Below are 19,793 nucleotides of genomic sequence, written 5' to 3'. Positions count from 1 at the left end.
CAGAAAAAAGCTGAATCTAAAATCATAAGCTAAATATAAAGATGCAGCTTCATACTGCATTTTTGATCCTTGCTTTCAATCCTTTGTGTACCTAGGGGCAAGATAGAGCGTGCTCTCTCTCTCTTTTTAAATGCATTATAGATCAGCCTTCCAGTAGTAAGTCAGAGCAGAATTCTTACAGTGCCAGTAGCTTTTTGGAATCATAAAATGGTTTTCAATTCCTGTTTCTTCTTGGTCTTCCTCATTGGCTTCTCTCCCAGCTATACCTACTAAAAGACAATATGGAGAGCACTTCAAGAATTCTAAAGGAAAAGGGTAATTAATAGGCATTCCTTTCTCAAATACAATGAGAACTTTATACGCCTGTCTTTTACGTGAGATGTCTCAGATCTATCCACTTCAAATCTGGAGTGATGATGACCCAGGCAACACAGAGAGTTATTCAGAGCAGTCAACACACATAGGTTGACCTCTCTGATCTATTTATTCCACTCATAATGTCGTATTGTCATGATGTCATAATATCATTCATCATAATGAAATAACACAAAGTCTGTAAGAAGCACTACACTGTGTTGTTTTTTGTCCACTTTCCCAAACACAAAAGCTGTCCTGGTCTTGCATATTTGAAAGCTAAGGTTTTACAAAGAGAAAAAATTTTAATAGAGTAGAGTATACTCGGAAAAAGAAGTACTTTCCATTATGCTTCAGAGTGAGTGCAAAATATGCATTTCCTATTTCATAAATCTATTGTCTACATCTACTCAAGTCACACTTGAATAGCATGGTTCTGAGAGAAAGGGGTGAGACCAAGTTTTGATGTCTAAGGTGTTTCCATTCCAGTGATAGGTGGAAAAAAAAAGCATAGGAAAGGTAGCAAGAAAATAATAGAACCATAAATAATAAATGTATTCTGCAAGTGTCATAAGAAAGCATCAGAAGCCCCTTTAGTGAGCTAGAAATGTGCACGCAGATGCAAAGCTGTGGGTGAAGAAATAGATATGGTAAGAGCTCAGAGAGAAGGGGTAAAGTAATATTCTATCAATAATGCAGAAATAGGATACGTGTTTTGTCTGATATAATTGTGCCTCTTTGGTATGACTAAAAGGTAGAAATGGTAATTAGACATGGCTTGAGACGTGCTGGGTAAGCTGAGCAATGGGAAGTAGAAGGAGAAGTCATTTTCTCCAGAGAACACACAATGTGCATTGGCCTAGGTATACAGCCTTGCTTTTGCACTTTAGTTGCTTGTAATGCTGCTGTTCCCAGCTATCAAAGAAACTCTGCATGATAATCTCTAGGCATATAACTATTGTTGCTTTATATTTAATGAGGCAAGTATGAAATGACAAGTAGGAAGTAGATAAAAGTTTCTTAATCAGACAAGAAAACATTTCATATTCAGCCTAAAAAACTGTTTTTGCTACAACAACTAGTGTCCAATCCAGAATTAGTATACTGATAGAGACTAAACTGCATTTTCTCTGCTTATAAAAAAAACAAAAACATTTGCTCCATTGTATTATCTAAAGATAAACACTGATCCAGGTCGCTGCAGAGAAGAAAAAAGCCTTATAGACTGTAGCTGCATTTACAGGCTGAACTTTTAATCTATTCCTTTTGTAACAATGGAAAGCCACTGATATCTAAGGATGGAAAAAATATTGATCCAATATCTTATGGTAGTTACAGCAATTTTGTGTTTGTTACCATTTTATACTACAGACTTTAGAGAAGATTATGGAAAAAAGACAACCTCTTGATTTAGTTTGCTAGATGTAGTTTTTCATTGTTTTGTCTAAGTATTTCATTCCACTTAGGGTTTCTTGAGATTGTTTTATCCCTAAAAATCACTATTATAATTGTCAAGGACTGACCACCATGATAGACTGTGATAATTAAATCTACGTAATCTATTGAGCCCCTGCAGAAAACTGAAAGTTTTGGGACACAAAACTACAAGGGAGGCCTTGTTTCAAGTGAGAACAGGTAGAGAACTTTCAATTCAGAGATTGCAACTTATTTTTTCTTCTGGGTGCTGACTTTGAATAGAAGATTTCTTTAAACTCTCAACCTCTTGTTCTTCTTGCCTTCATTATTTCCTTAAAAATTTTTAAGAACTCTATTGGGATTATAATATCTGAACCCTTTTTAGATTAATAGCTTTTGTTTAAACAAACTTTCCCCTTTTTCATTAAAATCACTTTGCTCTTGTTAATTAAAACCAACCTTTGGAGTATAATAGTGATTACAACCTGATTGTCTTCTCTGCATACTGAACTGGGACACCAACAGTAGTTCAAAGTATTATAAAGAATGTTATAATTTAACTACAGTTGAAATGTGGGGAGAACAATTTAAGCCCAATTTGCTAAGCATTTTGCAGTAACTTATGTGAAATAGAAAGTAACTAAGATGGTAGGAACTCATTTTCTCAACTCTTGAGTTATCGTGCTCCAAAGAACTTGTCTTACTTTTCTTACTTCAGAATTTCACGTTTCATTCAAGTAGCCCTGAAGGAAAGCTTATTCTGTTAACACATCTGGCTGCCATACAAATACATTAATTTTCCCTTTTAAGAAATACACTTTCTAGGCAGTATAATTCTGTGCAAAACCAAGCTGTACAATCCTTACCCTGGTCAGAAAAAAAAAAAAGCCAATCCTTATTTTATGTAACACACAGCACTTACAACATTTCCCTGTCTATACTAGGAAGGCAGAAGCAAGATGACTCATGACTGTAATTCATGCTTTAACACAAAACTTTGTTGCTAACTTTTGTTAAGTGAGTGAGAGCATGTGTACCAGCATGGCTTACAAAGTATGGGGGGAAAAAGAACAAACCAAACTAGGACAGTTTACCATCAAGCTCTTATGCTGAACCAGATTACAGAAATGCCTCCGGATTTAGCTGTATTTTGGGACTCACCCAGCATGTAGTCAGACTCAACCCTAGTTGAGGTCTAAGGATCCCAAGCAGCAGAAGTAAAATGTTAAAAATGGAAGCTTGATTTTTATACAATTAAGACACTTTGTCTTAGAGGTGTGGCTGGAAATCAGCATATTTCTGGTTAAGACAGACCATTAGCAAATAGTACAAGTCTAGCCAGTGGAGCACCTGCAGATAAGTTAAATATTTCATCTGTTCTGTATAGATTTCTTTAGGCAGGTTTACCATCTGGAAAAGAAAAAGGGAGGTTAAAGGGGATTTTCTGATCCCTCCTCTCTTTCTCCCTCCTAGATATAGTTAATTGTATATTCACTTCCACTCTAATAGGCAGTATGGCGTAGAGCTAGATATATGGAGGACTTCAGATAGGTAGTACTTCTCGTTCCTCTTTGACGTGTTTCTGTATTTTCTCTTTCCCTCGTCTTTCTAGAATGTCTGGAGCAATTGTTTGTTCTGGCACTTAGAACTGTGAGGTTTATCTACTGCATCTCACTGACAAACTGCATAGCCATGAGCAAATGCTCTGGGATACTCTCCACAATGGCATCCTATTGTGCTTTTAATAAGTGATAAGCAGGTAGAATAGGCACAAAGCACTTCATGGTATCAAAGCTAGGAAAGAAAACATGTCCGGGTGAGCTGAGTAGTTGTCTGCAAGTGTCTTTAAGCCACTGTATTTTAAGGTGATTGAAAGATTTCTGTGTTCTTCTCTATTTTGTTTGCAAGGAGTTTTTAGTTAAAGAATAAATTAAAGAAAGATTTAATTAAAGATTAGCAGAAGGAAAACAAGTTATGGATATAAAAAGGCTAGGAGCAATCTAAGCTGAAGAGCCAAAACATCAAACTAAAAACTACCTCTGCACCCCAAACCCACACACCTCATTACTCATGTAGCACCTGGCAGCTGCACTGCTGTGATTTAGGAGTGGGTCACTAGATGCTACTGCATGCAAATTGGGTCAAGCTTTGTGCTGTATTCATGTTTACAATAGACACCAAATGCTGCACGAGTATCAGAATTGTTTTCCTTCAGACAGTTTCCAGGTGTCACAGCACCTAAAAGAGTAGGAAGTATTATTTACTACTCTTCAATACCTAAATGCAATTTTTCCCCTACTGTCCTACCTTGGTTTTTTAGAGTTGAATTGTATTCCCCTTCCCAGAAATTAGTGACTGATTTAGGAATCGTGGATTCTGAATGATGGGAACTGGCCCTATTACTGCCCTTGTTGCCCTGCTAGATCTGAAGCAGGCTTCTTACAGAAATTCTTCAAATATCAGGCTAGTACTATATGACTCACTTTAAAAGCCTAAATAGTATTGTTGGTTTTTTTTTTCATTCAAATTACTTTCTACCTCATTTTAATTAGCTACGTTCTTGAAGATAGCTGTGAGTAAGACTCAAATTCATCATTTTTTAGTATAAGAATGAACAGATACAGCTGAAATGGTTGTTTGCAAAATAATCAGATTCTTTCCTGAGACTTACTAGAAAGTGCAAATATAGACTCATTTATCACAATCTTAAATTCCAGTTGTTTCTTTAAATGCTGATTTTTGCAGAGGCTTTAATTCTCCATATGGCGGCACTAAGCACCAGCTCATTTTGTTCCTGGCAAAAATGGGGGAAAGCTTATTTCAAAATTCTAATTAAAAATTTTTCTTGCTGCATAAGGAGTCGTGATGGGATTCCTCAGGGTAGTTGGATGGGTTTTTGATTGAATTACAACTGGCCTGATTGTGTGAATATTTCATTAAAATGTTCTGAACTGAAAACAGCAATTAATGACAACCTGAATAATAAAAAGCACTACTTTACCTTCAATCCTCTCTTCTCCCACAGTTGATTCAAATTAGATGCTTAGTCACTAGAAAAAAAATAAACAAGCAAACAAACATAGAAACAACAACAACAAAAAGATTAAGCAGGAGTCAGTGCAGGGGAAGAGGAGAAGATTAGAGCCATCACCCTTGAAGTCAGAAGTGTTGTGGTTGGAACTAATGATTGTATATGCAACTCTATGACAGAGCTGCCATCACGAAGGATAACTGTGCTCCTGATCTGTCATTTTTTCACTGTTCTATGCTAACTTTGGTTTTGATCCAATCTCACCTAGGGTAATTTTAGTCTACCTTCTCTTGTATTTATCAATATCACTGTTGAGTTTTTTCAATATAGAAAATTCCAAAATAAATAAGTTGGCCAAACCAGGTTTAAGGTGAATTGCCTACAGTTAAAAATGGATATTTTGGCTTGGGCAATTAGTTAGATGTGAGCCAGCTGCATATTATGGCCTGGTTGGATTACAGATGTCTCCTAAAGCTTACAATCATCTGTTGACAACTTCGACAAGTGCTGTGTGCACCTTGCCTTCTGAGAGAATTAGTTGAACTTAAGTCCAGGTTTAGACTATTTCAAACATGTTCTTTCTTAGTAGCTGATGATTGATATGGATTTACAAATGGAAGAAAGCAGTACTACTAATGATAAGCTTTACTATAAGAGATTAGTGATCAGTCTTAATCGCAAGTTTAAATTGACAATTTAATCATCATAATTTTAACAGCACAGTGACTGAATTTGGTTATTAGAGGAAATGTGTTCCTACTACAGAATTTTTGATGATTTTATCAATACCCTTAGATCAGAATAAAATCTTTCCTTGTTCTCATTCATACATCAGAAACACCTCAAATTAAGCTAGTAGACTTATATTGGCACACACTCCCACACAAAAGAAAAAAGAAAGCTTGTGAGAAGGACAGCTAATGAACCCACAAATTATTTAGACTTCTGCAACACGTGGAATGGAATCAGCACAAGGTATCACACAAAGATCAATGCTACATTTCTCTGATACAAATATATGGCATATTCTGGCATTGCAAACCATTCTTGCCCTGTCTGGCTCTTGTTAGCCTGAGATTATCTTTCACTTGTATTTATTTGTATGCTACTACCTCACAGGCAGATTCTTGAACATCAAAGTGAGCTGTTTCATTACTTCAAGAGTGTCTGTATTGATTTTAAGATAGAAATGCACCAACATAGTAATATTTAAACATACCATTCTTCTTTTGGGGCTTTTCTCTCAGTTTCAAAATTCTGCAGATCATACCAACAATTTATTAAATACAATTTGAAATATATCTACATATCTTATTAAATTTGTAAATTCATTTATTGTTCTTTTTCTGCAGAATAAGCTTCACACTGAAGGTGTGTTTATGAAAGTACCTGTGCAGCTTTTTGAGCTCGTATCCTCACAGAGGGAACGGTTTCCTTTAACATATTCTACCTCAATTTCTCATTCTAGCTTTGGTTCGAAACAAATTCAAATCTGTAAGTAAAACACATCTGTTACAGAAAGAGGCTGAGAAAGCTGGTACTAGTTATGCTGGAAGATGAGCTCAGGGAGATCTTATTACTACATATAAATATACCTGATGGGAAGATGCAAAAATGATGCAGCCAGGCTCTTCTCAGTGATACCGATTGGAAGGATGAGAGATGAGACAGGTAGTTCAGAGAGACTGTGGAGTTTATTCTTGGGGATATTCAAAATCCAATGATACAGTCCTGGGCAACCTTCTCTAACTGATGCTGCTTCAGGCGGGATGGTTGAACGGTGATCTCCAGAAGCTCACTCTGTTCATTAGTTTATGATTCTGTGATACCTGTAATGTAGAAAACATGAAATGTCATCATAAGGCCTTGCGCAGCATATTTATTTGATCTCCTGAAGCCTGCTACATGCTTCCCATACCACCATGAAGTTATATTAAGTACAAGGAGGGGAGCAGGCAAGGTACAGAGGGCAGGAAAAGCATCGCCTCCCATTCCTGGAAATCACTCTGCTGTCATTATCAAATTGAGTTTTGCTAGCTTGCATATGGACTCACATGCAAGGAGGCAAAAATTCATCATTACCTTGATGACAAAAAACCTTGAACCTGTACTTGTACATGTTATAGAATTACTTTTTAACTGTCAAACTTCTACTTTCGCTGCAGAACAATTTTACTGAATCGGGATTTCCCCTCCCCCCATTATGCTTTTATTCCCTATAATTTTTAGATATGACCTTAGCATTCAGATCAACTGTATGAGACTAAGCCATATCTCCAGGGTTTATCACAGGTTTAGAGATTGCTTGGTTTGTTTTTCATATGAAAAACATTTTCATCAACTTTTATATTTAAGCTATTTCAAAGAAGTTTTATTTTGGAAACTCAGTAAAAACATTAAAGCACCCTGGTTGATGTTTCAAGAGTAAAACATTTTGATTTGAATTCAAAACAACAGGTCTAAATTAAACTGATATTAAAAGTTAAATAAAATTTATAAGAAGTCATTTACATTGACATGTTCCGATTTTAATTAAAACAAAAAGAATTTTGAGTTATTGAAGACCTCAGTTTTCCTTCATGAATTTCATTTTACAGCATAACTAAACCACTTTTTTTTTCCCACGTTCAGATGCATAAGAAAATTTATCTTTTAGAAGTAATAAAACTTCCAGCTATATGCAAAGCCTGCTGTTCATTCACGTTTCTTTTATAACTAAAGCTGCTGCATTTCTAAGATTAGACTGCTAATTCAAAAACCTCCAGTCACAAGTATAAATTAATACAAAACATCATTTCAACAATTATCAGAAGTACCCTACAAATGAGTATGTACAAGTGTCTACTCCTTAAATCCTTAGTTGTTTAATCTTTCAGGTATTAATGCATTCTTTTTGTTTTCTGGTCAGATTTAGACTTCTCAAAATTATGAAGTATGCAGGCCCTGGACTACTCTAGAAAGTCTTCTCCATTTTGTGACTTTTCTATTTAGTCAGTGACTTTTTTTCTACCACAGAAAAAAAAAAACAGTTTGTCTAGTACAGGCAAGTTTTGGATTTCAGACAAAAAAGAAGAAAGGAGGAAAGCCTACTCTATCTTACATGCATTAGACACACAGTCAATTAGATTTTAGATGTGTAGCATTTGTAGGAATGAATGAATCAGAGCCAGCTGGACAACAGTATTTCCAGAGCTCAGTTGGAAGTCCTAGTGCCAATACTTAATCTGTCTTTTTACTGCATGCATAGAGCATGTCTGATTAAAACACAGCAAAATGAATGTAAAAATCACACAACTATAACAACTTATGAAAAAAAGATTATGCTAAGTTTTTCTTCATTTGCTATAAATAAGGGAATAGAAGAGCAGATAATTTAAGAGGGAAAGAAGAAGTCTCTGCACATTCTTCATTTATCTGCTTCCCTAATATATGAAGCTATCCTAGTTAGAAGAAGCATTTATATCAAATACTGAGCTCTCAAGGCTTATGTAATGTAATGTTTACTTTTTCAATGTTTCTAATGCACTATTAACTAGATCCAAACAGGGGTGCAGTCGTTCAAGTACCACTATACACACAAACCCACAGATTAGACCCTCAAGCTCTCTTGCTCAGTTGCTGCTCTGGAGATAACTCAACTGAGTGTTTAGCCATTAGGTTCACACAGCATGCCACAGTCGAAGCCCTGATGGTAATTATATTGCATGGTGTCCAGCACTGGGACATCTGCTACATGAAGCACTTCTTCTAGCTTGAGGAATGACACAGAAAGATAATTATGGTTAGAATATCTTTGACTTCCAAAAAATACATGCTGGCTATGATGTTCTCCTTCTCCTTGGTATGTCCATTACTCTAGTACTAGTCAGTGCAGCTTTGTAAACAGTACTGGTCACCTTTCTATCAAGAGAAAGTAGTACCAGGTTTTCCCCCGCTTCTGGTTTTCTCCTACTGCACCCCAGCAGCTGTGAAAGTCAGTGCATTTCAAATATCTTTCTCCTTTTCTGAACAGCCTAATACTTTGCAGAATGCTAAATGCCACAGAACAAAATTGTATCACAACCACCACTGGTTCCCAGCACCAGCAATAAGTCAGGCAAAATTTCCACATAGCTCAAGGAAAACATCTGTTTTCCTTGTTGGTTGCTATCAATCTGCTTTTGGAGTCAGAGCTCCTGAACAAAATGCACCAGCTGGGCAAAGAGCAGCAACTCAAGTCCTGCTTAGTTTGTGGTGGCAGAAAACTTTGGCCAGAATAAATTCCACCTTCACCCTGGGAGAGCTGTGAGATCTGGGACACTGCATGGCCAGCAAACTGCAGAATGCTAGTAGTGCCATAGCTCTCTGAGCATGCTGTGTGGTGTCCTCTGTAAATATTTGACAAACCAACAGTGCAAATAATTTTCAAAGAAAGAATCACTGTAACAATTGCCACTCAGAAAATGTATGATTTTGTGGTTTTTTTGTTTGTTTGTTTGTTTGTTTTAAGCTAATGCCCTACAGAGCTGCACAAAGCAATTTATTATCCATTAAATTCAATGAGGACCTGCCACAACTGCTTAACAATGGTGTAGTGACAGGTAAGAAAGAAACACAAGGAAAGAAAACACCTAAATTTGCACTGACCGTGCATGCTGCAAAACATAGAAGAAAAATCAGCATTGCTTGAAGCATCTGTCACTTCCCCAAGATATTTAATTTTTAAGCTACTTTAGATGCACACACAGGACTGTGTTACCATATGCCCCCACGTTAACTGAAAACAAAACTTCTCAGATTTGCTTAGAGTTAGGAATACTCAAACAGATGTAAAATCCTGAGATACAGAAGACAAAGCCCTGATACTATTCAGTAATTATGGACTTTATTAAATGTAATCTGCCTTACTTTGTTTTGAAAATATCACAGAAATTTCAGCAAAAATAAGCGTCCCACGCAATTAAACATGGCACATGTTTATGCACCATGCAGGTACTGGTGTGCCTCAGTATTCAAGCAAAGCAACTCTATCCCACGTAGTGGACTGGAAATGAATGCACTAACATTTTCTTATTGTTAAAACAAAAGAATTTTATAATGCTTTGGAGCAGAGATACATTTCATTACTTGGCTTTAAAAAGTAAGTATGAAAATTTCCTGCTCAGTGATTTGCCTCCTAACAAGTTTGGCAAACTGCATATAACCGAAAATATTTAGTTTGTGCCTAGCCTTATTAAATATGGATATTATTATATAGAAAAAAAATGTTTACATGCTAAAATGCTTTTCTCAAACCTATTTTTTAAGACAAGAGAAGTGAAATTATATCCCAAGGGCACACTGACTGATTTTCAGAGTTTTTTTGAATTTTAAAAGACACAGACAATACCATATCATGATGCCTGCATTATCTTAATGCTTAGATAATGTTGAATTCTTTATTAATAGCTGTCATGTACCTCATGTGCTTGAAATCAGCTGCAATATGGAACAGTGGACATTCAGATGAGACTGCTCAAAACCTGGAGTCCATTCAAAAAATAAAACAATCAACTTCCCCACCCCAATTCTAATCCAAAAGGCACAAACTTACTGAAAACACATTGACAATCTAAGACCGTGTGACCTGCCCTTCTGATTTTGGACAAATTGCCTTCTTACTATGCTATTCTGTTTTTACTTCAAAAAATGATTGAAGTATTCCCAAATAGTTTTTCAGCTATAACACAATTCTTAGTCTAGTAGCTTAGAGACCGTAGGTTAAGAAAACACATTTATTACAGAAGACCTTAGAATGCAGTAATTAAGTTGCACAACTGAATCATAACTAGATGAAATCTCAAATCAAATTGCATGCACACAGCTGTGTTCTTGCTCCCAGACACACAATATGCATTTCTGCCATAACTGATAAATTTGCTCCATGCCACAACAGCTCTCAGCAAGAGCACTCCTACAGAAATTATCTGAGAAACCAACCCCGTGGAGTACATCAATCCTGGATGTATCTGCTTTCGACTTAAAAGACACATGTCTTGGTAAATTTGCCACAAAGCATATCATCCGTGAAACACTGATGTGCCTGGGAAAGGACATGGACCTCTGATTAGCACAGAAGGCTCAGGAGTCCAGAACTCCACTGCTTGCTCTTTCAGTACCATTAATTAGAGTAACTGTCTCAGAGCCAACTTTAAACAAGATGCCTCTTCTTACTGAGACGTAATGTGCACTGTAAATGAAACCACTTCTGTGTGAGGACGCTCAAGAGACAGCTAATCTGAATTCCCAAGGCTTTACATTTAAAACATACTAGAACCCCACTGTAGATAACCATTTAGAAATAAGTTTAGTTCAATTAGGTTAATTCAGTCAAGCTGTATTTGCCAGTATGTTATATTCACAGACTCATAGAATCACTCAGATTGGAAAAGACCTTAAAGATCATTGAGTCCAACCATGGTCTAACCATTCTACCCTAACAACCCTCTGCTAAGTCATGTCCCTGAGCACCACATCCAAACGGTTTTTAAACACATCCAGAGATGGTGACTCAACCACCTCTCTGGGGAGCCTGTTCCAGTGCTTAACAGCCCTTTCTGTAAAGTGTTTCCTGATATCCAACCTAAACTTACCCTGGTGCAACTTGAAGCCATTTCCCCTCATCCTGTCACCAGTGAGAAGAGACCAACCCCTCTCTAGCTGTAAGCACTTTTCAGGTATTGGAAGAGAGCAATAAGGTCTCCCCTCATATACATATATACAAAAAATACAGCATGTATGTATGTATACATATATACACGTTAGTTTTGGAATTGTTCCTGGATTTCAAGTGAAAAACAAGTAGAAGGAACTTGGGGCCCCTTTCTCCCCTCTGATTAAAAACAGAAGCATTAGGAATTCATGGTTGATGTCTGTCAGTTGCACACCACGTCACCAATTTTCAACCAACAAAACACCATGCTGGCAGCAGCTTGCAGTATGAACTGTGCCCTATTATTTAAAATTCAACTGAAACATCCCTTTGTAGATATGCCCAGAAAAGGAAGAGCACATAGGAAAGGCACAAGGTACTAAGGTTGCAAAGGAGGCAAGCTGTTACATTGGATACCACTGTAATTTTCATTTCCCTCCCCCCCTCACCCCCCCTTCCCCAATCCTCCATGTCCCCATTTCATTCTTTTTGCTAGTGGCCACACAGCAAAACACTAGAGCCTCACATCTTGCTGCTACAATACTGGCAGGAGTGCAAATTGTGTCACACTTCCCTGCAAGATTTGGCATTTTCAGAACGTATCATCTCACCACAGGCAGCTTAGAAAATAAAGTGCCCCACCTTCAACTCGGTATTGAAATAGAACATTCTCTTTCTGCATTATTGACAACAGAACATTCAATCCTGCCCATACCAGTAAAGGTATGAATCCAGTTTTCTCTTCCTATGTTCTCAAAGTACTAAGATTCAGGATATTCAGTGGTGTTTAAATATCTCCAATAGAAGTTCTTTCACTTGTCATAAAACATTGAAACAAGATCTTCCCAACAAGTTTTCCAACAATCACACTGGAGAGTAATATTTCTGACCTGCTGCATCTTGTGAACTCAAAACAGAGCAGAGATGTAGTGTTTTGAACATGAGATGTTTTTGAACAGGATACCATCTACTGAGCAAACATCTACCTCTGTATGAAATTAAGTGGAGAAAGAACGTTATTTTTGGTCTTCTGCCAACCATATGTCAGTCCTAGGTACTGGCTGTTGAGGATAAGTGAGGCACTGGTGCTCATCTTTCTTTTTTTGAGCATACGTAATTGACCAGGTTTATAAAACTATTTTGGGAAGAAAGTTCACAACTTTGAAGCCAGATGGAATATTTCTCTTAACCCTGAGGGTACGTGACTTGATCTTGAGAGGATACTTCAAGAACACTTTCTCAGAAAGCCTCCCACGTGACCCCCAAAGTGAATTTTCTAGTTTACATGGATTCCATTAGTATTCTGACTTTCTATGCAATGGTTTGAAATGTTACCAGAGCTCTTATTAGGCTTTCATTAAAAAAATGAAACTCTCACAGCGATTGCAAAATGACATACCAGTTACTAAACAATGTTCTGATGATAAAACTGTGCAAACTAAGTTTCATGCCCACCCTCCCATCCCTACCCCACCCCATGCAAGCAATAGCATAAATAAATAAATAATAAAACAACAAAAATCTTGGTATTCCTCCCCAGAGTAGAACATAATTTTGATTTGAAGGAATTTTATTTGGTTCAAGTTAGGATGCTTTTGTTAGTTAAATGTGCTGGTCAGGCTAAGCAGCAAAAACAAAATAGAAAGAAATTAGTTTTGTAGTTCTTACTTGACCTGAAGAAGAACTGAACTCAGTATCTCATCCTGAATATGTTTTAAAGATTTTTTATTTATTTTTTTTTTAAGTGCAAAACCCTCAGTAAGCATTAGTCAGCATAGATCCACTGCATTGAATGCTCATTTGCACCATTGGATACTATGGACTCTGGCACTTCTCAGAACTCCACCTCTACCCACATTGTAGATTCACAACCTCTGTCATGAAGGTTGTGTTGCTATAAGTGCTGGTTAAATTCCCCATAAGATACTGGAGATCTCTTCCATAAAATAGTGGAAGTTTCAGCATGTTTAAAATTCAGCTTAATCTTGTAATGCAGATAGAGGATATACCCAAATTTTTGGTTGCTTCTTTTAAATTTATTTGAGGATTTTGTATTCCTAGCAGCATTTGAACAAAGTTAATCTATAGAAAGAACATGAAATAAAAGTTTAAACTCTAATTTGATTAATCTGAGGACATGTGAAAAAAAACAACATTTCCTAAAAAATAATTCTAGCTTTACAAATTTACAAACAACCTTGAGGAATTCTAAAGGACTAGATCTTGTTTAGCACATTGAAAAGCAAATTAAGCAATTCTGCTCTTTTTCCCCTTCCTCCATAAACACACTTTAATCAGATCCTCTCTCTCCTCTCAATCAGAGCATTTTTGAATGTTTAGCTAATACACACTCTGTGTCCCTCTCCCCTCTTAAAAGCAATATTAGGTTCTTTGTCTCAAGGAAATGATTGAATAATGTAATAAGTCACTGCAATTACTAGGGAGAAAACCTAGCTTAACATTCCTTTCTGCTGTAGTGCACACAACATCCTCCCATAGGTATTTCTTGAATTAAGAGAAGGCAGACAGCAGTGCCACTTCCAACAGCTCTTGGCAAGTTTAGTGTATTCATGTGGAAGACCTCTCTGTCTTCTTTTACATGGATGCTAGTGCTAGGACCTGGGAGGCTGCCTAGCACTAGCCTTGTTTTGCTAAGGTACTCAGCAATCACCACGCACCACCCATTACCCTCCTGTGCTTACATCCATTGTTTGGTCTCCAACAACATTCAGCAAGCATCAGTGAATGTCAGTGGGTGCAACTTTTTTCCACATGGAGTAGTTCAATTCAACACCTTTGCTTCCCATACTCTACTATGTCAGACACCATTTTGTCAGACTTCCTTTGCTGTATATTGTTGTTGTGAAACAGATAATAACAATATTTTCGAGAAAGTTCAGCCTCTATTGCCATACCACAACATCTGCATCTGATATCATGGGCCAACATAATAAAAGAGAAGACGTTACTTTACATACAAGCAGTCCTTGTACGTAACTCTGTCAAGACATTGCAAAATTTTCCCAACCTCATACTTTCTGATGACATTTTAGATTTTCTGATCCCAGATATATCCAGACTTTACTTAAATATAAGTAAAATTCCAAAGTAATGGTGTTGGCATAGAAAGCACAGAACTACAAATATAAAAAAAATAATAATTCTATTCAGGATGTGTTTTGCAAATTTGAGCAAGAGGTCAGGCTTTTTAACTGAACTGATTACTCTGTTTCACTACGCTTTTGCAAGATTCTGCAATGAAATTCCGATTCCACTATCAAAGCCCCCATTTTCCTAACTGGCCATAGTTCATGATTATCAAAGAAAAAAGGTATATAAATTCACATAGAAACCTGCTCCATGCCTTCCATTTTTTGTTTTATATAGAAAAGTCAGAAGTGTGACTCAATAACTATATTCTCTGCAATTGCTAAGAAGTTCCATATAGATGCTTTGAAAATATCAAATTTAAGAAAATATTGAGCAAAAATAGCACTCAAAATTGAAGGTTTTTGTTTTTTAATTTGGTAGTTAGCAAGAAAACTAAATTGTGAGACTAATTTCAGCTTCTTAGGGGGTTGAAAATAGATGATCATTATGGTCCTTTTCAACCCACGCCATTCTATGATTCTACGACTTACAATGATTTAAAGTAAATAGGAAGAGGAGGTTGTAAGATGTAGAGCTATATTTGAGTCCTTCATCCAATTTGTGGCTGCAGTTTTCATCTGGAGAAATTTGTTTAATGTCAAGTGGTCAGAAGGAATGTTATTGTGAATATTCCTAATCTCCATAAAATCCTATGATCAATTTCTGTACAAAATTGAGTACGCTTGCCTGGATAGCTTAGCTGTTATTTAGACCCAGAAGGAATGAACTCTGTCTCTACCCTTTGACTTTCTCCTAATCTGAGCTCTTCAGCTTTCTGATGGCCAACCAGATCAATTCTTATAACCAAGTAGATTTAAAGTGCAGACAAAATTCTGCACCTACTCCTTTAGTCCTATGATAAAGTATGCATCAAGATTCACCATCCCACACATCTTGACCTACATACTTTTTTCAGAAGCCACTTAAAACTATCCACTGTCCAAAAATCATAGAAAAATCCTTCAAAAACTCATTCTGCTTGACCTCTTTGAATCACCTTTTCTTGTATTAACGGCTGCCTCTCAAAATTATTTTGTTGTAAGCTCTTGCACTGGCCACTTAGCATTTCTCTCTTTCCTTTATTTTTGGTAAACTTTTCCTCTCTCAGTCTTAAAAATGAATTAAGAAACCTCTGACCAATTTCAGCGCACAATCTATTAAGTCCTTCTTTTCCAGAGACATGGACATAGGCAGAATCTGTAGTCCACCCCGAGCTTAACACTTTGAGTAACATTATAATCCTAAAATATGTATCCACCTCTATACTGAGACAGGTGCTTTCTTCCCCTCCAGTTACTGAAAGCTATATTCAGATCATATATTTCCAGCATCAGTTTTGATTCAGACTGATGATAATAATCTTCTTGATTTCTCTGACCTTTTCCTCCAGGAACTTATCCCAGTTGCCCCCCAGGGATGACAAGAGACAGGCCATTACAGAGCTGGGACAAAGTGCTCCTTTAGAGCTCAATGCCTGAATCAGCAGTGTGCCATTTTAACTAACTGACACAAATTATTTTGCCTTTCTAGAAACAAGTGGACTTCCTGTCTCAGAAGACCAATGTGAAGTGACATGTTGAGGCAGTACTGGCATTTCTATCATCGCCATTACCAGGGCTTGAGTTGAAGAAGGACAAAGGTACAATATGTAGCATCCGTACAGAAACCCATGAGAAAATTGACAGGTCATAGCAACAAAACATCACTTTGACTCACTCTGAGCCACAGGTTAAAATGATTAAAGGAATGTGATAAAGAAAGCATGTTTGTTACATAAGCCTTTATATGGAGCTTTGTGTGTTCTCTCTGGTACCAAGAATAAAGCCTGGGAAGCAAGCAAAGGGACAGGAAACAACAAAACAAAACAAAGAGAAAAGCCAGTTATTTTCCCAGTCTACACCCCTTCTTGCTTCACCCTACCCTCTCCCTCATCTGCTTCTCTGCAGATTTTGGTCCAAGTAGAGTGTGCTACCAGAGAAAGACAGGTTATATGTTTCTGAGTTAATAACCCTGTCAACACCGATCTTCAGTCATTTCAATCCAGTGTCAGTAACCAGCACTTACTAACCTACAAGATGCTGAGCACGTTGTACAACATCCTGTGGGTATCCCTTTGAGCACAAGCTGTTGTGTTATTTGTCCCAATATATAAAAAATTAACTTCAGTGGAACAGCTGTATAAGGTATCAGTGAGCTGCAGGTATTCAGATTATTACAAGGGCTTTAAGGGCAAGAACCAACTTCTCTGTATCAAAAATTCCTTTAAGCCAAGAGGCTTGGCTTACAGGCTGGAGAACCTCAGTTTGGCCCATTTTGATTTTATATCAGTGTGTCTTTATACCAGTAGAACAGAACATGGGTGAAGCAGAAGGCCTGAAGAGAAAGGGAATTAGAAAACATGTCCTAGAATTTGTACATCAGCTCTCAAAAGGTCTTAAAGTTATTATTTTTCCCCTTTAGCCTTATCCTCCCACATTATTTCATGTAGAGAAACACAATGCCAGAATACAGAGATTCTGCCAGACAACTCAATGTGCACAGCCAGAAGTTGCTGGGTGTCATAATTTTAAAAAGAAAGATAAAAAAATAGAGAGAAAAAATCCCTGCAAACCCACAGACACCAGAGTATGGAAGTGCTCTTACTGCAGAGAAATAGGCATCATAATTATGTAGGCCACTCTGAAGGTGATTCCTCCCATTTTTTTCCATGGAAACTGCAACAGACACAAAAAGCACAATAACACTATTTTTCAACATAGTCACCACCATTAGCAATGCATTTTTGCCAGTGATGAACAAGAGCCTGCATACTGCACTGAAAAATCTGCACAAGCAAAGGTGACCCACTTGCTATTGCTGAAACAGACCACCTATCTCCTCACTGTGCTAACATCCACTGTTTGGTCTTCATAAACATTCAGTGAGCCCACTGTGCAGTGCTTACTTACTACTAGTTGTAGTCTGTTTTAGATAAATATGTGAAATCACCACACTTTAGGACTCTGCTGTAAATCCAAGTCAAAGCAGAAAAATATTCCTCTGCAGGCTACCTCTGGTCCACTCTGACATGACAAACCTTACTGGATGTGGCAGTGGCCACTGTTCTGCTGCATTTTGCTTCTTGAAGGATTCCCTGGTGAGATACTTCTATATGACTCTTCTTCTGTAGCAAAAGACTAATTTCTCACTAGCTGTTTGTAAGTAATAAACTCAATCCTTGTTGATTTGGTTGATCCTTGCTGTCTCCTAGGTGGTGGTTCCTCAGCACTTACTGCAGAGTTAGACAGTAATTCTTCATTTAAAATTATGTTTATCTCACTAAGAGTAATTGGTATCGTATTGTGAACATAAAGTACTTTGCAGTACAATGGAAGAGAATTTTCTGTTCTGTCTGGCACAGATCAAGAAATTCAAAGTAGGATGAACAGAATAACAGTTCAAACAAGAGAAGCCAGAGCTGCATTTAATTTCAGTTCAGATTTTCCTCATACCTGCAACCAAACAATTCTACAATTCAGCTATGTTCCACTGTGCGAAGGATCTACTGAGTACTCAATAAAGCCAGGAGAAGTGAGAACCTAGCTAGGATAGTGTTGAGGGCTTCCAACACAAGGACATGGAACTGCTGGAGCGGGTCCAGATGAGGGCCATGAAGATGATCAGAGGGCTGCAGCACCTCCTCTACAGGTATAAGCTGAGAGAGCTGGGGCTCTGCAGCCTGGAGAAGAGAAGGCTCCAGGGGGAATCCCTACAGTGGCCTTCCAGCACCTGAAGGGGGCCTACAGGAAAGCTGGGGAAATTTTTTTTATAAGGGCTTGTTGCAACAGGAAGAGGGGAAGACGGTAGTCTTAGACTAGATATTAGGAATAAATTCTTTACTTTGAGGGGGTGAGACACTGGAAATGATTGCCCAGAGAGGTTGTGGATGCCCCCTCCCTGGCGGCATTCAAGACCAGGCTGGATGGGGCTGTGAGCAACCTTGTCTAGAGAGAGGTGTCCGTGCTTGTAGCAGAGGGTTGGAACTAGATGATCTTACACGTCTCTTCCAACTCAAACCATTCTGTGATTCTACTGGAAGCAGTCTGACAGTGCAAGTGTAGTGACAGACTAGCACAGCTATGCTGCTGATAGTTACCTAGCATAGGTAGCTCTGCTTCATACCTTGCTGTGCTCTTTCAACATATCTAACATGCTTCAGCCACAAGGTTGATGCAGAATGGAATTGTAATCCAGGCATAACAATCTAAGATGGTTATCCCAGTCCAAGACTAGCTCCATAAGGAAAAATGTAACAGCTTAAGATTTGATAACATTGACAAGAAAGCATTTCCATAAAACTGAGTTTTCCCTGTGGAAAAGGCTGAGTTAACTTTTTTTTCTCATTCAGTTTGCATCCTGAAACAATTTCATATTTATCTAAACAGTGTTTTCATATATTCAAGGATGAGGAATTCTCATTCTTTGGTAGAGAGTGACTGCTCTGAAACTGAAGAAGTTAGATCTTAAATGAAATATTTGGCTTCAACAGCTGATACTTTGCTTTATGTTTTCAACACAAAAACTTCAAACAAGACAAAGTCTCAGTTTGATAGAATATCTCAAATCTCTGGCTTTCTCATCCCACAGTATCCAACCCAGTTCTGCTTGTCAGTAAAGATAGCAGCTCCAGCAGCTTTGTTGAATCACTTTGCTCTGTAGAAAGATCCACATGCATGTACACACACACGAAGGTAAAGTTTGGATGATGAAAGAAAGACTGGGGAAATCATTGCCCTGGTTTGATGGAGACATCTTGAAAGACCAGTTTTTAAGTCTAATAATGAGTGGAAAGCAGTGGTTCGGTGAAAAAAAAAAAATGCATGGAATGAAAGGACCAAATATATATTGGGAGAGCAGTGGCAGAGGAACTGAAATCAGAAGAACAAGTAAAGAAAGTTTAAGCAGAAGCTCTGTATAATTCTGGTCTGCACCCTGTTTAGGAAGATCTTTTACAACATGATCATGCTCAACATGCTGCAGGATTGAAAAATTTAACTTATTTCTTAGTGTGAACGATATTCTAAGGGAACATGTCCTACAAGAAAGAGTCTGTAAATCCAAATATTACGCTTAGCAATTTTCTTCAACCTTCAGTAGATTTAGTGCTGCGTAAAAAGTTGCCAAACTAGTAGC

The 19,793-nt window shown here is 37.5% G+C and overlaps 2 long non-coding RNA genes across 6 annotated transcripts in view; one reads left to right on the top strand and one right to left on the bottom strand.

Annotated features, from left to right (window-relative positions):
* Positions 1–19,793, top strand: part of LOC116229141 (uncharacterized) — a 99,717-nt gene that overhangs the window by 69,057 nt on the left and 10,867 nt on the right. Inside the window, exons 10-11 of one of the 2 annotated variants that reach the window (XR_016466834.1) lie at positions 16,152–16,260; positions 17,667–17,757. This is a non-coding gene — a long non-coding RNA (uncharacterized LOC116229141). The remainder of the gene's footprint in view (positions 1–16,151; positions 16,261–17,666; positions 17,758–19,793) is intronic. The other variant, XR_004166956.2, reaches the window with a different exon arrangement.
* The window catches only part of LOC116229139 (uncharacterized), a 171,689-nt gene continuing 152,174 nt past the window's right edge, over positions 279–19,793 (bottom strand). For 2 of the 4 annotated variants that reach the window (XR_016466835.1, XR_016466838.1), the window contains 4 exons: positions 6,397–6,630; positions 6,191–6,293; positions 4,772–4,820; positions 279–4,008 (listed from right to left, as the gene is read on the bottom strand). This is a non-coding gene — a long non-coding RNA (uncharacterized LOC116229139). The remainder of the gene's footprint in view (positions 4,009–4,771; positions 4,821–6,190; positions 6,294–6,396; positions 6,631–19,793) is intronic. The other 2 variants (XR_016466836.1, XR_016466837.1) reach the window with 2 other exon arrangements.

Source organism: Phasianus colchicus, chromosome 5, assembly GCF_987193195.1.
Source record: "Phasianus colchicus chromosome 5, bPhaCol1.hap1.1, whole genome shotgun sequence".
Lineage (NCBI taxonomy): Eukaryota > Metazoa > Chordata > Aves > Galliformes > Phasianidae > Phasianus > Phasianus colchicus.
Note: the sequence above shows the minus strand (reverse complement) of the source record. Positions and strands in the feature narration are given on the sequence as shown.